The 14,015-nt window shown below is 47.0% G+C and overlaps 1 protein-coding gene across 2 annotated transcripts in view; it reads right to left on the bottom strand.

Moving 5' to 3' along the window:
* Window positions 1-14,015, bottom strand: part of RSPO4 (R-spondin 4) — a 263,645-nt gene that overhangs the window by 77,046 nt on the left and 172,584 nt on the right. The window contains exon 6 of one of the 2 annotated variants that reach the window (XR_014157995.1): window positions 3,011-3,288. The exons of the other annotated variant lie outside the window; for it this stretch is intronic. The gene's annotated coding sequence lies outside the window, so the exon portion shown is untranslated. Of the gene's footprint in view, window positions 1-3,010; window positions 3,289-14,015 lie in introns of those variants that run through there. 2 annotated transcript variants of the gene reach the window in all.

Genomic DNA, 14,015 nt, shown 5'->3' with positions numbered 1-14,015 from the left:
TTTAGCCTGGAGAAGAGGAGGTTAAGGGGTGATATGATAGCCATGTTCAAATATATAAAAGGATGTCACATAGAGGAGGGAGAAAGGTTGTTTTCTGCTGCTCCAGAGAAGCGGACACGGAGCAATGGTTCCAAACTACAAGAAAGAAGATTCCACCTAAACATTAGGAAGAACTTCCTGACAGTAAGAGCTGTTTGACAGTGGAATTTGCTGGCAAGGAGTGTGGTGGAGTCTCCTTCTTTGGAGGTCTTGAAGCAGAGGCTTGACAACCATATGTCAGGAGTGCTCTGATGGTGTTTCCTGCTTGGCAGGGGGTTGGACTCGATGGCCCTTGTGGTCTCTTCCAACTCTATGATTCTATGATTCTATGATTCTATGACTAAGCCGCTTCTGGCAAACCAGAGCAGCGCACGGAAATGCCATTTACCTTCCCGCCAGAGTGGTACCTATTGATCTACTTGCACTTTGACGTACTTTCGAACTGCTAGGTTGGCAGGAGCAGGGACCGAGCAACGGGAGCTCACCCCATCACGGGGATTCGAACTGCTGACCTTCTGATCGGCAAGTCCTAGGCTCTATGGTTTAGACCACAGCACCACCCGCGTCAAGTAATTTATTATTATTATTATTATTATTATTATTATTATTATTATTATTAAACTTGGGACCTTCTGCAGGTGCTCTGCCACTGAGGTAAGTGGAAGATAAATGAGCGGGGGAATAAAATGTATGCCATATTAAGCAGGCCTTGTTCTACAACTAAAGCGCTGCCAGATTAGACAAAATTACAGGAAATGATTTGATGTGGATACGATTAAAATGTTGCAATAGGCAAGATGTGGCGAGGATACCGGACACTCAATTTCAGACTGCTCAAACCACAAGAGGCTCTTCTGCAGTAAATCTGAAAGAGACGTCAGAGGTCCTAGGAAGTCTGCCAGCGGTTTTGAAGCACAGACCTGCTTTGATTCCAAAGCAAAACACACATTCCTGTTTATCCTTCCTCGATCCTATTTCCAGCTTACTTCTGAATCCCTGCCAAGTTTAAATCTCTAGTGCTAAGGGGAGCACGAACACATCCGAGATTCCCAGGCTTGTTGATTTTGGGATTAGGAGCAACCTAAACATTAAGGATGCGGGTGGCGCTGTGGGTTAAACCACAGAGCCTAGGGCTTGCCGATCAGAAGGTCGGCGGATCGAATCCCCGTGACGGGGTGAGCTCCCGTTTCTCGGTCCCTGCTCCTGCCAACCTAGCAGTTCGAAAGCACGTCAAAGTGCAAGTGGATAAATAGGTACTGCTCCGGCGGGAAGCTAAACGGCGTTTCTGTGCGCTGCTCTGGTTCGCCAGAAGCGGCTTAGTCATGCTGGCCACATGACCTGGAAGCTGTATACCGGCTCCCTCGGCCAATAAAGTGAGATGAGCACTGCAACCCCAGAGCCGGCCACGACTGGACCTAATGGTCAGGGGTTCCTTTACCTTTAAACATTAAGAAGACATCCTGAGCGACTTGCTGAGGAATGTCAATAGACTTGACTCCTAAATTAAGAGCCTAGTTTTTCCTTTCCCCAGTGATGTGATATTTTCTGTTTCCTCTATTCTGGGAGTAAAGGGACCCACAGGTCAGGCTGTGGGGAGATGTATGTTCTCTTGTTTTCTCTCAGTGACAGCTTCCCTCTTCTTCTTTCCACGAGAGCGCACAACAAGTAGAATGGCAACTGGTGATGATTTTCTCAAGCGCAGAGATGTCAGCACGATGCAAAAAAAGGATGCTCAGAAATGTCTCTGACCTAGAAAAGCTCATCAAGGCACAAATGCCAAGCCTGGAAAGGGAAGAAAGAAATTGGCAGTGATCATTTAGGAATCATAGAATCTTAAGATTTGGAAGGGACGTGAGGGTCATCTAGCCCAACCCAATAAGAAAATATTTTTAAAATTTTACTAACATTTTGACAATGGCAAACCACATCCCATGAAATTCACCCTTAGAGAGAGAAAAAGAAGGATTTGAAACCTGCAGGACCATTGATTCTTAGAAGACTGGAGTAAATAACCGAACTATTTGAAAAGTAATTGTAATGAATTGTAATTGCAATTTGAAATATTGCAAGAAAGACTATGAGGAGAATTATTAGTTAATGATAATTAAGAGTAATAGAGAAATTAAGAAATGCAGAATAAGTGATAAAGAGCAAAAAATCATCAGAGGAGTTGACGGAAGTCAAAAATAATGTCTAAGATAAGAAATTATGTTATATGAATGTTGGAAATGATATGTTTAAAAAACTAATTTTTCTTTTATGATTTTTCTGATATTGTAAGTGAGTCGGAACTGGTCTGCGACTGTAATAATAAAATTCATTCATTCAACCCGAAGCCTTTCTACTGGGTATAACAGGTAGGCCCCCGATGACATAAAGGAGACTCTCCAAGTGTCCCTATTTTCCAGGCAGGGGCGTCTTACCAATAGAGGTTAGTGGCGCTGGGCACCAGGGCGCCAAGTTCTGGAGGCACCAGGGAAGAGGCGGAGGCTGGACGTGGCGCCCCCTAGAATCAGCTGACTGCCTTCGCTCGCCTCCACCATGCCACGCCAAAGCAGTGCCCTCCAGCCGCTGCCTGCCTCCTCCAGCCCCGCCGGCAGCGCCGTCCTCCTTAAAAAAAGGTTGACAACTCTGGGAAGGGGGGGTGCCAGAGGGAGCTTTGCACTGCAGCGCCGGATATGCTTAAGACGGCCCTGTTTCCAGGGACAGTCCTGGATTTACAGAAGCTGTCCTGGTTTCTGATCCCGGAATTCGTAGGAGCAATAGATGTGTTGGGGGTGGGTGGGATAGGGAGCCCTCACTGCAATGTCCAGGAACTTAGAAAATACAACAAGGCTTTCTTTTTCTCTCTCTATTTTTTTAAATATTGATCGCCGGAGAATTTCTGCTTTTGATTTCTGGTGCTGGAGGAGACTCTTGAGAGTCCCATGGACTGCAAGAAGATCAAACTGATCCATTCTTAGGGAAATCAGCCCTGAGTGCTCACTGGAAGGACAGATCCTGAAGCTGAGGCTCCAAGACTTTGGCCACCTCAGGAGAAGAGAAGACTCCCTGGAAAAGACCCTGATGTTGGGAAAGATGGAGGGCACAAGGAGAAGGGGACGACAGAGGACGAGATGGTTGGATAGTGTTCTTGAAGCTACCAGCATGAGTTTGACCAAACTTTGGGAGGCAGTGGAAGACAGGAGTGCCTGGCGTGCTCTGGTCCAGGGGGTCACGAAGAGTCGGACACGACTAAACAACATTATCCTTTGGTTTTTTGTTGACTGTTTTTTCTCTTTTTTTAACTAATAAAGCCATAATAATAAAAAATGTCATTGAGGGCCAGGGAGCCCAAGTTCTTCTTGTGAGAAGCACTGAAAGAGTTAACCTCTTGGCTCTCATAATAGAAACTGGCTGGGCTGCAATGAACACCCAGATAAGTTGAAACTGTGTTGGAGGCATTAACAGGCATTAACACCCAGATAAGAGGAATTGGGGTGGGCTTGGGAGAGAGGGGTGTGTGTGGAGAGGGGCTGCCATACCTTGCCAAGGTGAGGCTTTTCCAGGTGAGCATCAAACTGGGCAATAAATGGCCCCACCCTTTCCCCCCTTCTACCCCATTACAAAATAAATACATAAAGTCCACCTGGGAGTTTCTGCAGTTCCCTGCTGATAATAATGCCAAGGTGCCTTGCTTTATGGCCACCGCTCTGAGAAGAAAAAGGAGCCGAGCTGTAATAATGGGGCGGGAAGGCCTTCACGAGGATGAATAGGATAAGGTGAGCAAACAGCCCTTCCCAAGTATCACCGAAAGGCTTCTTCGCAGTTCAGCTTACTGATGGATGCATGGGAGGTTAATGGTAAATATATGACTTATCAGATACGGCCATCTCTTTGCAATACCCAATTCTTCTTCTTCTTCTTCTTCTTCTTCTTCTTCTTCTTCTTCTTCTCCTTCTCCTTCTCCTTCTCCTTCTCCTTCTCCTTCTCCTTCTCCTTCTCCTCCTCCTCCTCCTTCTCCTTCTCCAGCCATCACTCATAGCCGAGTAAGATTGTCTTCCATAAACACAGCTTTAACAATGAGTCCGCAAGAGACTGTGGAGGCCAATTCTGGATCCACACATCCTTCCACAGTGGGGACATTGGTTTCCAGGCGGGAGTTGATCATGGTGTGGATTTGCCAATTGTGCCTTCCTCTTAGCACATTTCTCCCTTGCGTCCTGAGTTTGAGTGTCTTCAAAGCCCAGGACACCTTTGGTAAAGGCTGTTCTCCAACTGGAGCGCTCGCAGGCCAGTGTTTCCCAGTCGTTGGTCTTTATACTACATTTTTAAAGATTTGCCTTGAGAGAGTCTTTAAACCTCTTTTGTTGACCACCAGCATTACACTTTCCTTTTTTAAGTTTGGAATAGAGCAGTTGATTTGGAAGACTATCATCAGGCACCCGCACAACATGACCAGTCCAACGAAGTTGATATTGAAGAATCATTGCTTCCACACTGGTGATGTTTGCTTCTTCCAGTACACTGGCATTAGTTTGCCTGTCTTCCCAACTTTTCGGAGACAGATTTGATGGAATCTTTCGAGGAGTTGGAGATGGCGTTTATAAGTGGTCCATGTTTCACAGGCATACAGTAAGGTTGGTAGTACAATAGCTTTGTAAACAAGCATTTTGGTTTCCCTGCGAATGTCCCCAATCTACCCCAATTATCACATGTTTTCCACAAGCACCCATGAGCAAGGGGGGGGGGGGCGGCCTTGGTGGTTTGTTTCAGACCAAAGCTTCATCTAGTCCATGTGTCGGCAAACTAAGGCTTGTAGGCCGGATCAGGCCCAATTGCCTTCTGGATCCAGCCCATGGACAGTCCGGGAATCACCACATGGATCGCCAGTGGGCGTGTTCTTTCCCTCTCCCTCACACACCTCCTCCCTCCCTCCTCCTGGCTTCTCCCTGCCCTGCCTAAAGAAGGAAGGGGGCTGGGCTTTGTTGGTGCCAGCAGCAGCAGCAGCGCTCAAGCGGCCGCCATTTTAAGCAACCCCTCTCTGGAGCCCTTTCGTGCGCCGCTCATCATCCTGCCACCGCCACCAGCCCCTGCCTCTCGCAAGACACAGGTAAGCAGCCAATGGGGCTCGTGGTGCCTTCCATCATTTTTTATTTTTATAATATAGTCTGCCCCCCCCACAAGGTCTGAGGACCAGAGGACAGGCCCCCTGCTGAAAAAGTTTGCTGACTCCTGATCTAGTCCAGCAGCCAACCGTGGCCACTGGAGGTGTCTTGAGGAATGCCCTATGGAGAAAAAGAAAGTAGCCAAGATGAACAACTTCCCCCAACGAGGAATGATGGGCGCTTTTTAGCTTAATAATAATAATAATTTTTATTTAGACCCCGCCCTTCCCAATTCAGAAACTGGGCTCAGGGTGGCTAACAACAAAGTTAAAACACTTGATTATAAAAGCAGCATAAAATACAGTATATAAACATGAATAACAATAAAAATAAAAGATAAAAAAATCAATTAGATAATCCCCAGGGCTAGCTGGCTGAATTAGCTTAGACGAAAACAGCAAGTTAGGCAGCAGGGATGTGGCAGAGATGTAAACAATGGTGCATGCGAAGACGGTAAATTGCGAGGCAAGGTCGAGGCTCCCCTCTTTTTTCTCCTTCCTCTTTCCTCTGTAGTGGTTAAGAGCGGTGGACTCGTAATCTGGTGAACCGGGTTCGCTTCCCTGCTCCTCCACATGCAGCTGCTGGGTGACCTTGGGCCAGTCACACTTCTCTGAAGTCTCTCAGCCCCACTCACCTCACAGAGTGTTTGTTATGGGGGAGGAAGGGAAAGGAGACTGTTAGCCGCTTTGAGACTCCTTCGGGTAGTGATAAAGCGGGATATCAAATCCAAACTCTTCTTCTTCTCTTCCTTCTCCTTCTCCTCTCTTCCTTCTCCCTGTGTTGGCTCCGGGGTTTTCCTGGCCCTGGAGCACCACTGGGCAGTCAGGCGGGTCGCTGGGTGGCTAGGTGCTCTCGCTCCTGGCTCAATTTGGGTCATGGGGGGGTCATCAGAGATTCCCCCAGTTGACTCGCCGGGCATCCCCGGTTCCCCTTCAGCAGCGGGGGCAGCAGTGGTAGTGGCAGCATCCCAGAGCCAGCCTGGTAGCGCAGTTGGCTCTGGCTGGCTGCTTGCTGCCGTGACGCCCGCCATTTTGCCTCGCCAGAAGTCCCCATATGATGTGTCTTGTGCCGTTGAACCAATCACGCAACATTCATCCCCTGCTAATAAATCTGCAACACTTAAAATATAAATCCGGGGACATTAAATGAAACCCAGGGACGGATTTTGTCCGGGGACAGATTTGTGTATCTGGGGACTGTCTCTGGGAAACAGAGACATCTGGCAACCATAACTTAAGAACACTTCAGTCAAGTCATCACAGGTTTGTGGCATAGTGGCCTGTTACAAGTAGTTACCTTAAGCCTTTCTACTGGCACATGCTTGGAGCATTTGCAAGATTCTAGTCCTTATTTTAAATCTCTCTCTCTCTCCCCCACCCATATAACCCTCTCTCATTCTCAAGGATTAATCTGAGTCATCATGACTCACTAGGTCTAAATCCTAGGATTTTGACTCTCAATCTGTTTTCATAGAATCATAGAATTGGAAAGGAACCCGAGAGTCATTTAGTCTAACCCCCTGCAATGTCAAATATCCTTCTTAAATAATTGTGCCCAGAACTGAACACAATAGTCTAGGTGTGGCCTGACCAAAGCAGAATAGAGAGGAACTATCATTTTCCTTGACTTGGACACTAGACTTCTCTTGATGCAGCCTAGAATAGCATTTGTTGTTGTTGTTGTTGTTGTTGTTGTTGTTGTTGTCGTCGTCGTTTGCTGGTGCATCACACTGTTGACTCATGTTAAGCTTGTCCACTAAGACCCCTAGATCCTTTTCAGATGTTCCAGTGGCAAGCCAGTTGTCCCCCATCTTATACAGTGGTGCCTCGCAAGACGAAATTAATCCGTTCCGTGAGGCTCTTCGTATAGCGGTTTTTTCGTCTTGCGAAGCAAGCCCATTGACAGCTTAGCGGATTAGCGCTATTAGTGGTTTAGCGGCTTTTAGCGGATCTGCTGATAAGCGGCTTAGCGGCTTAGGAAAAGGGGGGAAAAGGGGAAAAACCCCGCAAGAACTCGCAAGACATTTCGTCTTGCGAAGCAAGCCCATAGGGAAATTCGTTTTGCGAAGCGCCTCCAAAACGGAAAACCCTTTCGTCTAGCGGGTTTCCCATCTTGCGAGGCGTTCGTCTTGCGGGGCACCACTGTATTTGTGCAGCGGTTCTTTCTGCTTAAGTGTCAAACCTTACATTTGTCCCTACTGGAATTCGGGGGGGGGGGAGCACAGTTCTCCAACCTGTTATGGTCACTTTGACTCCTGATTCGGTCTTCTGCAGCATTAGCTACCCCTCTCAGTTTGGTGTCATCTGCATATTTGCTGAGCATCCCCTCAATTCCTTTGTCCAAGTCGTTTATACAGTGGTATCTCAGGTTACGGGGACGTGGGTGGGGCTGTGGGTTAAACCACAGAGCCTAGCACTTGCCGATCAGAAGGTCAGCGGTTCGAATCCCCGCGATGGGGTGAGCTCCCGTTGCTCGGTCCCTGCTTCTGCCAACCTAGCAGTTTGAAAGCACATCAAAGTGCAAGTAGATAAACAGGTAAGTGCTCCTACTGTCTCCTATCTCTGCCTAGGACTGCCAACTGACCTGAAAATATTGGCTTCATTTGCTCCTGGGCCTACATATTATAATGCCAACTGATCAGGAAAAAAAACAAGCTTCCCTGCGTCTATGCCTCTAACAGCTACTCGCTCCTTAGAAATCAGCAGGTGAAACTTTTCCTGGCATGGAGATAGCATGTTCATCAGCTCATTCTGCTGTTCCAGATGCACAGGAACAAGGTCCAGTTAAAAAAAAAGTTGGCAATCCTCTCTCAGCCCTGAGGAAAATCCCTCCTCTGACGCTTGTATTTGTATTAGGAAGAAAGTCTCCTTTGATAGCAATGGGGGATTCCCTGCTCAAAGCAAAGTGCAAGCTTTGACTGCAGTCTTAAACTCAATGACAGTAAAAGCATTTTTATCCCATTCTCCAGGAAAAAAACAAAAGCAAAACTCCCCAGAGCAGCTTACACATCTCAGTGATAAACTCTGGGGCTGAACAGGGGGTTCTTCCCAGGCCCCTGTGGGGCAGTGTGAGGAGTCACCTCTCTTTGGGGCAGGGGAGGGCAGCTCAGAGACCAGGGGCGGCAGCAGCTGCTGCCCAGAGGACCCCCAAGGAGAGGGGAGAAGAGAGGAGGTTGAGGGAACACTCCACAAGGGAGGGTGTTAGAAAAGGGCTGCCAGCTTTGCAGGAAAGGGGTGACGTAACTGGGCTCCTGAGCCCCACAGGGGTGATGCAGGAAGAATGTAGTTGGTCAAGGGATCCATGGACCAAAAAGGTTGAAAACCTCTGCTGTATGGGATTGGTAGAGAAGAGATTTTCACAGAACTGTAGAGTTGGAAGTGAAATAAAAAATTAAGGTCTTAGATATATGTACAGTGGTACCTCGGGTTAAGTACTTAATTCGTTCTGGAGGTCCGTTCTTAACCTGAAACTTCTTAACCTGAAGCACCACTTTAGCTAATGGGGCCTCCTGCTGCCACCGCGCCGCCGGAGCACGATTTCTGTTCTCATCCTGAAGCAAAGTTCTTAACCCAAGGTACTGTTTCTGGGTTAGAGGAGTCTGTAACCTGAAGCGTATGTAACCTGAAGCGTATGTAACCCGAGGTACCACTGTATATAAAAGATAAATGTTCATAACTCCATGTATAAACCACATGTCTGAAACCCCACAGAAAAAGTCCCGAAACCAATTTGTCCCTCCCAAATTGACCTCAAATATTTCTCTGCAAGGTCGAAGGAAAATGGAAAAGCCTCCCCATTGTCTTTTCCTTCACAAATCCTGCCTTGAGGGTATGTCTGTGTATGAATAGGGTGAGCCTGTGACCTGGCTCAGTTCCTCAGTATTTATCATTATAAAAGACTGGCCAGGCTCCCCAGGTAATCCAATCAAGTAACCATTAACAGGTAACCTGCCAGACAGGAGATAAACAACACACTCAGATTTCTGTTGTAGACCACCCTTTCTGTGATGTAGGTATGATGTATCTGGGGGGTGATCTTGAGCTACACCCCTTCTGTGATGGATGTATGATGTTTCTCGGGGTGGTCTTGGACTCCAGGGTGGGCAATTTAAAATGTCTATATAAGGGCGGGCACACCTTTGTTCTGGGTCCTCCACCTTTCCCGCGTGTGAGGGGAGCACCCTGTTGCAACAGTTCAATAAAGATCAGGCTTACGAGCTGCTTTGCTTCTCAATATTCTCTGGTTGGCCTCTGTTATTTTCTCTGACCGATGGAGAACCTACAAAGGACTCTATAAGGGCTCTTGTGTCCCCCATAAGGGAATAGGGCAGATTTTTGTTTATTACAGAAGGGACCCCTGGGGAGTGGAAATATCTTGGCCCAAATGTATAAAGCAGATTGGAAGAAATTTAAGAAATATTTGAAAAAATACGTTAATATTTAAATCTTATAATAGCTTTGGAAGTGGATATAGGCTGGTAGGGTTAGATGTAGAAGATAGTTTATTTTAAAATAGTATTATTTGTAAGTGACAAAATGTGAAGATTTTTATGGTTAAAGTAAGTGTGATTTAAAAAAAAATGGTTAGAAATTATGATATATGTAAACTGCTAAAGATGAGGTAAAATGAAAATCAGATAGGGGGACTTGGGGAAGTCCACCTAACAATGTTTAGAAAAAATAAGGACAATGTTTGTATTGTTTGTTTTTCTGTTTGTGTTGTTTATTCGTGTTATAAAATGAATATTTTTTTTGAAAAACACACACAAATGTATAATGCAGGCGGGGTCCTCCATACCTCCCCCCGCCCCCGTGCCTACACTGATCCTGTTAATTCAGTCCACCCGGGTGATGCAATCTTCATTTATTAAAAAATAAATAAAACCCAACCATCGCATCTCGTTCAGGCCTGCCTTAGCTGCATTTGCCCCAGATCTCAGAGCGGCTCCAGTCCCGCTCTCAAGGACGCTGTCAATCTGTGTGTGTGTTTGCGTGTGTTTACTATTGTGTGCATCTGAAAGTTCCTGTGCAGGGTTTGGCCCCTCTCAATCATCCCTGGTTACATATAGGTAGCCGTGTTGGTCTGCCATAGTCAAAACAAAACAAATTCCTTCCAGTAGCATGCATCTGAAGAAGTGTGCATGCACACGAAAGCTCATACCAAGAACTGACTTAGTTGGTCTTTAAGGTGCTACTGGAAGGAATTTGTTTTGTTTTAATCATCCCTGGGTTATTCCTAGGCTGGGCGAGGCTGTTTGGGCAGCACCGCCGATTGACTGACAGGCTCTCCAGAGCTCAAAAGAGGACAGCTTGGATCCTGGAGAATCGTGTCAGGGCAGATCCCTCAGGAAGTGAGTGGCAGACAGGACGGAGCCCCGTTGGAGATTGAGGACAGCTGCACCTTCCGCCAGCTGGCTTCTTCTGGAGCAAGCTCACCCCAGCAGGTGAAAATGTGCAGCCAGGAACAAAACCAGGTCAGGCTATTTTGGAGCAAACAGATCCAGGCATGCTTTTCTGCCTGGCTGAGCACAGCTTTCGTATTTCGCTCTGGAGAGAGAGAAGACAACACTTCTTCATGCAGTGCATAGGGAACTCTCTGCCACAGGAGGCTTTGAAAGTTTAGGCAAATTCGTGGAGGAGAGGGCTTGTTGTTTAGTCGTGTCTGACTCTCCCTGACCCCATGGAACAGGACGCCAGGCACTCCTGTCTTCCACTGTCTCCTGCAGCTTGGTCAAACTTATGCTGGTAGCTTCAAGAACACTGTCCCACCATCTCGTCCTCTGTCGTCCCCTTCTCCTTGTGCCCTCCATCTTTCCCAGCATCAGGGTCTTTTCCAGGGAGTCTTCTCTTCTCATGAGGTGGCCAAATTACTAGAGCCTCAGCTTCAGGATCTGTCCTTCCAGTGAGCACTCAGGGCTGATTTCCTTCAGAATGGATAGGTTTGATCTTCTTGCAGTCCATGGGACTCTCAAGAGTCTCCTCCAGCACCGGAATTCAAAAGCATCAATTCTTCGGTGATCAGCCTTCTTTATGGTCCAGCTCTCACTTCCATACATCACTGCTGGGAAAACCATAGCTTTAACTATATGGACCTTTGTTGGCAAGGTGATGTCTCTCCTTTTAAAGATGCTGTCTAGGTTTGTCATTGGCTATCGATGGCTTTTAGGCATGATAGCTGTGCTCTGCCCCCCGTAGTTTGAGGCAGCAACTTTAGATCATAAGGCGAGCCCTGCTGGATAAATGGAACAAATATAGTTCGTTCCCTATTGGTAGGAGAAAGTAACAGAGACCAACCGGAGTATATTGAGAAGCAAAGTGGCTAGTAAGCCTGATCTTTGTTAAAGGAATTGTTGCAACAGGGTCCCCACTCACCACACGAAGGAGGGAGAACCCTGAACAATGGTGCGCAAGCCCTTATACAGACTTTTGAAATTGCCCACCCTGTAGCCCAAGACCCCCCCCCAAAAAAGACATTATACATACATCACAGAAGGAGGCGGTCTACAGCAGAGGAGGCGGTCTACAGCAGAAATCCTGTCTGCCAGGGTATCTGATAATGGTCACTGATTGCATTACCTGGGCAGCCTGGCCATTTTTTCCGTGATGGTTAAAACTTTAGTTCCTGAATCCAGGTCACAGGCTCACTCTATTCATACACAAATACGCCCTTAAGTCAGGATTTGCAAGCAAAAAGACAATGGGGGTGGCTTTCCCCATTTGCCTCCCTTACTGCAGAGGAATATTTAAGGTCATTGGGAGACTCCAAATGGTTTCAAGATTGCTCTCCTATACCATTTCAGGCACATCATGGTTCATATATTTAGATATGTGTGCATTAATGAATATTTATTCTGTATTTGAAACCTTAAAATTATTATAACAAGGTTGTGGGTTCGAGCCCCACATTGAGCAAAAGTTTCTCTTATTGCAGGGGGTCGGACTAGATGACCCTCGTGGTCCCTTCCAACTCTATGAGTCTGTGAATTCTACTGCTCATCCCATAGCTTCAGCAAGATCGGCTCCAAAGCAGCAGCCAGTCATGGCTCCTGGTCTCTTAGTGCATCCTCCAAGCCAAGATGGGTCTGTCCAGAAGCTCATGGAGGAGAATAATAATAATAATAATAATAATAATAATAATAATAATAATTATTATTATTATTATTATTATTATTATTATTATTATTTATACACCGCCCATCTAGCTGGGTTTCCCCAGCCACTCTGGGTGTCTTCCAACACAATATTAAAATACAGTAATGCCTCAAACATTAAAAGGTTCCCTAAACAGGGCTGCCTTCAGATGTCGTCTAAAAGTCTGGTAGTTGTTGTCTTTGACATCTGGTGGGAGGGCGTTCCACAGGGAGGGCACCACAACCGAGAAGGCCCTCTGCCTGGTTCCCTGTAACTTGGCTTCTTACAATGAGGGAACCACCAGAAGGCCCTCTGCGCTGGACCTCAGTGTCCGGGCTGAACGATATGGGTGGAGATGCTCCTTCAGATATACTGAACAGAGACTGTTTAGGGCTTTAAAGGCCAGCAGCAACACTTTGAATTGTGCTCGGAAATGTGGCCTTTGTCCTCCCTCTTGTTCCCAGCACACCTGCAGCAAAAGGACACCTTTCCTGTCACCTCACACCTCTCTCTGTCACCTTGGCAACCCCTGTTTTGCACAGACCTGAGCCCCTTTGATGTGTAAATGCATGGCCATTGTTTTATAATAGCTTGCCAGGGCGGTTTGCATAAGGAATTCCTTGTCTGGCACAGTTCTGTAGCTTGCATTTCCCTCTCCTCTCCCCAATATTACCTAGATTCTGACACTCATTAACTTCTTGGGTTTAGGGGTGTCTCCCCCACAACGCAGTAAAATTCAAACCAGTAGGAATTAATCAAAATCCAGTTCAAACTGCTCCGTTTAAGTCACGCAACAAAACTGACGAACTTCATCTAGTGACACAAGCTTCTCAAAGTCTGATAGCCATTTGCACTGCCAGAGCCCTCCTGCCACCCCCTTGCCTCTTAGCGCCCCCACCCCACAAAATCTCACCCCCCATCCCTTTGGGGGTGGGGAACTTCCAAGTTTGGGATTCACTGGTGTATACTAATTCACTCCTGTGCAAGGCCTGAAAATATGTTGGAGAAGCAAGATTTTGCTCTGAATGCTTATATCCACGGATCAGCAAACTAAGGCCCGGGGGCCGGATCTGGCCCACGGACAGTCCAGGAATCAGCATGTTTTTACATGAGTAGAATTTGTCCTTTTAGTTAAAATGCATCTCTGGGTTATTTGTGGGGCATAGGAATGTTTTCATTTTTTTAAAAAAAAATATAGTCTGGCCCCCCCACAAGGTCTGAGGGACAGTGGACTGGCCCCCTGCTGAAAAAGTTTGCTGACCCCTGCTTTAATCAACCTGCTTACAATGGGGACCAGGGCCAGCCCACCCAAGAGGCAAGGTGAGGGGTCTGCCTCAGGCGGCAGAATCCACCAGGGCAGCAGTTTCCAATGCAAATATTTCTTGCCCCCACTGTTCCTGATGTAGATCTTCCCTCACCCATTCTTCCCTAGCCAGGAGTGGGAGTGGGACAACATTTTGGAGGCCGCCTCAGGTGCCAAAATGTATTGGGCCAGCCCTGCTGGGGGCTCTTATGCTTGTTCCAGTTTGCTTGTTTCGGGTTTGCAGCCTGCGGACAAATAAAAAATGATTGATGCACAACCGTTTCTTACAAGTCAAGACCGTTCTTGCACCAGGGTCCCTCCCTCTCCCTCGCTGTCTTCCCAGGTTTTGCAATGCTTGCTTTGCTGATATTTAATACCAAAGATCTTTCAGAGGAG

This window comes from Podarcis erhardii, assembly GCF_964252035.2.
Source record: "Podarcis erhardii genome assembly, chromosome: 6".
Taxonomy (NCBI): Eukaryota; Metazoa; Chordata; class Lepidosauria; order Squamata; family Lacertidae; genus Podarcis; species Podarcis erhardii.
Note: the sequence above shows the minus strand (reverse complement) of the source record. Positions and strands in the feature narration are given on the sequence as shown.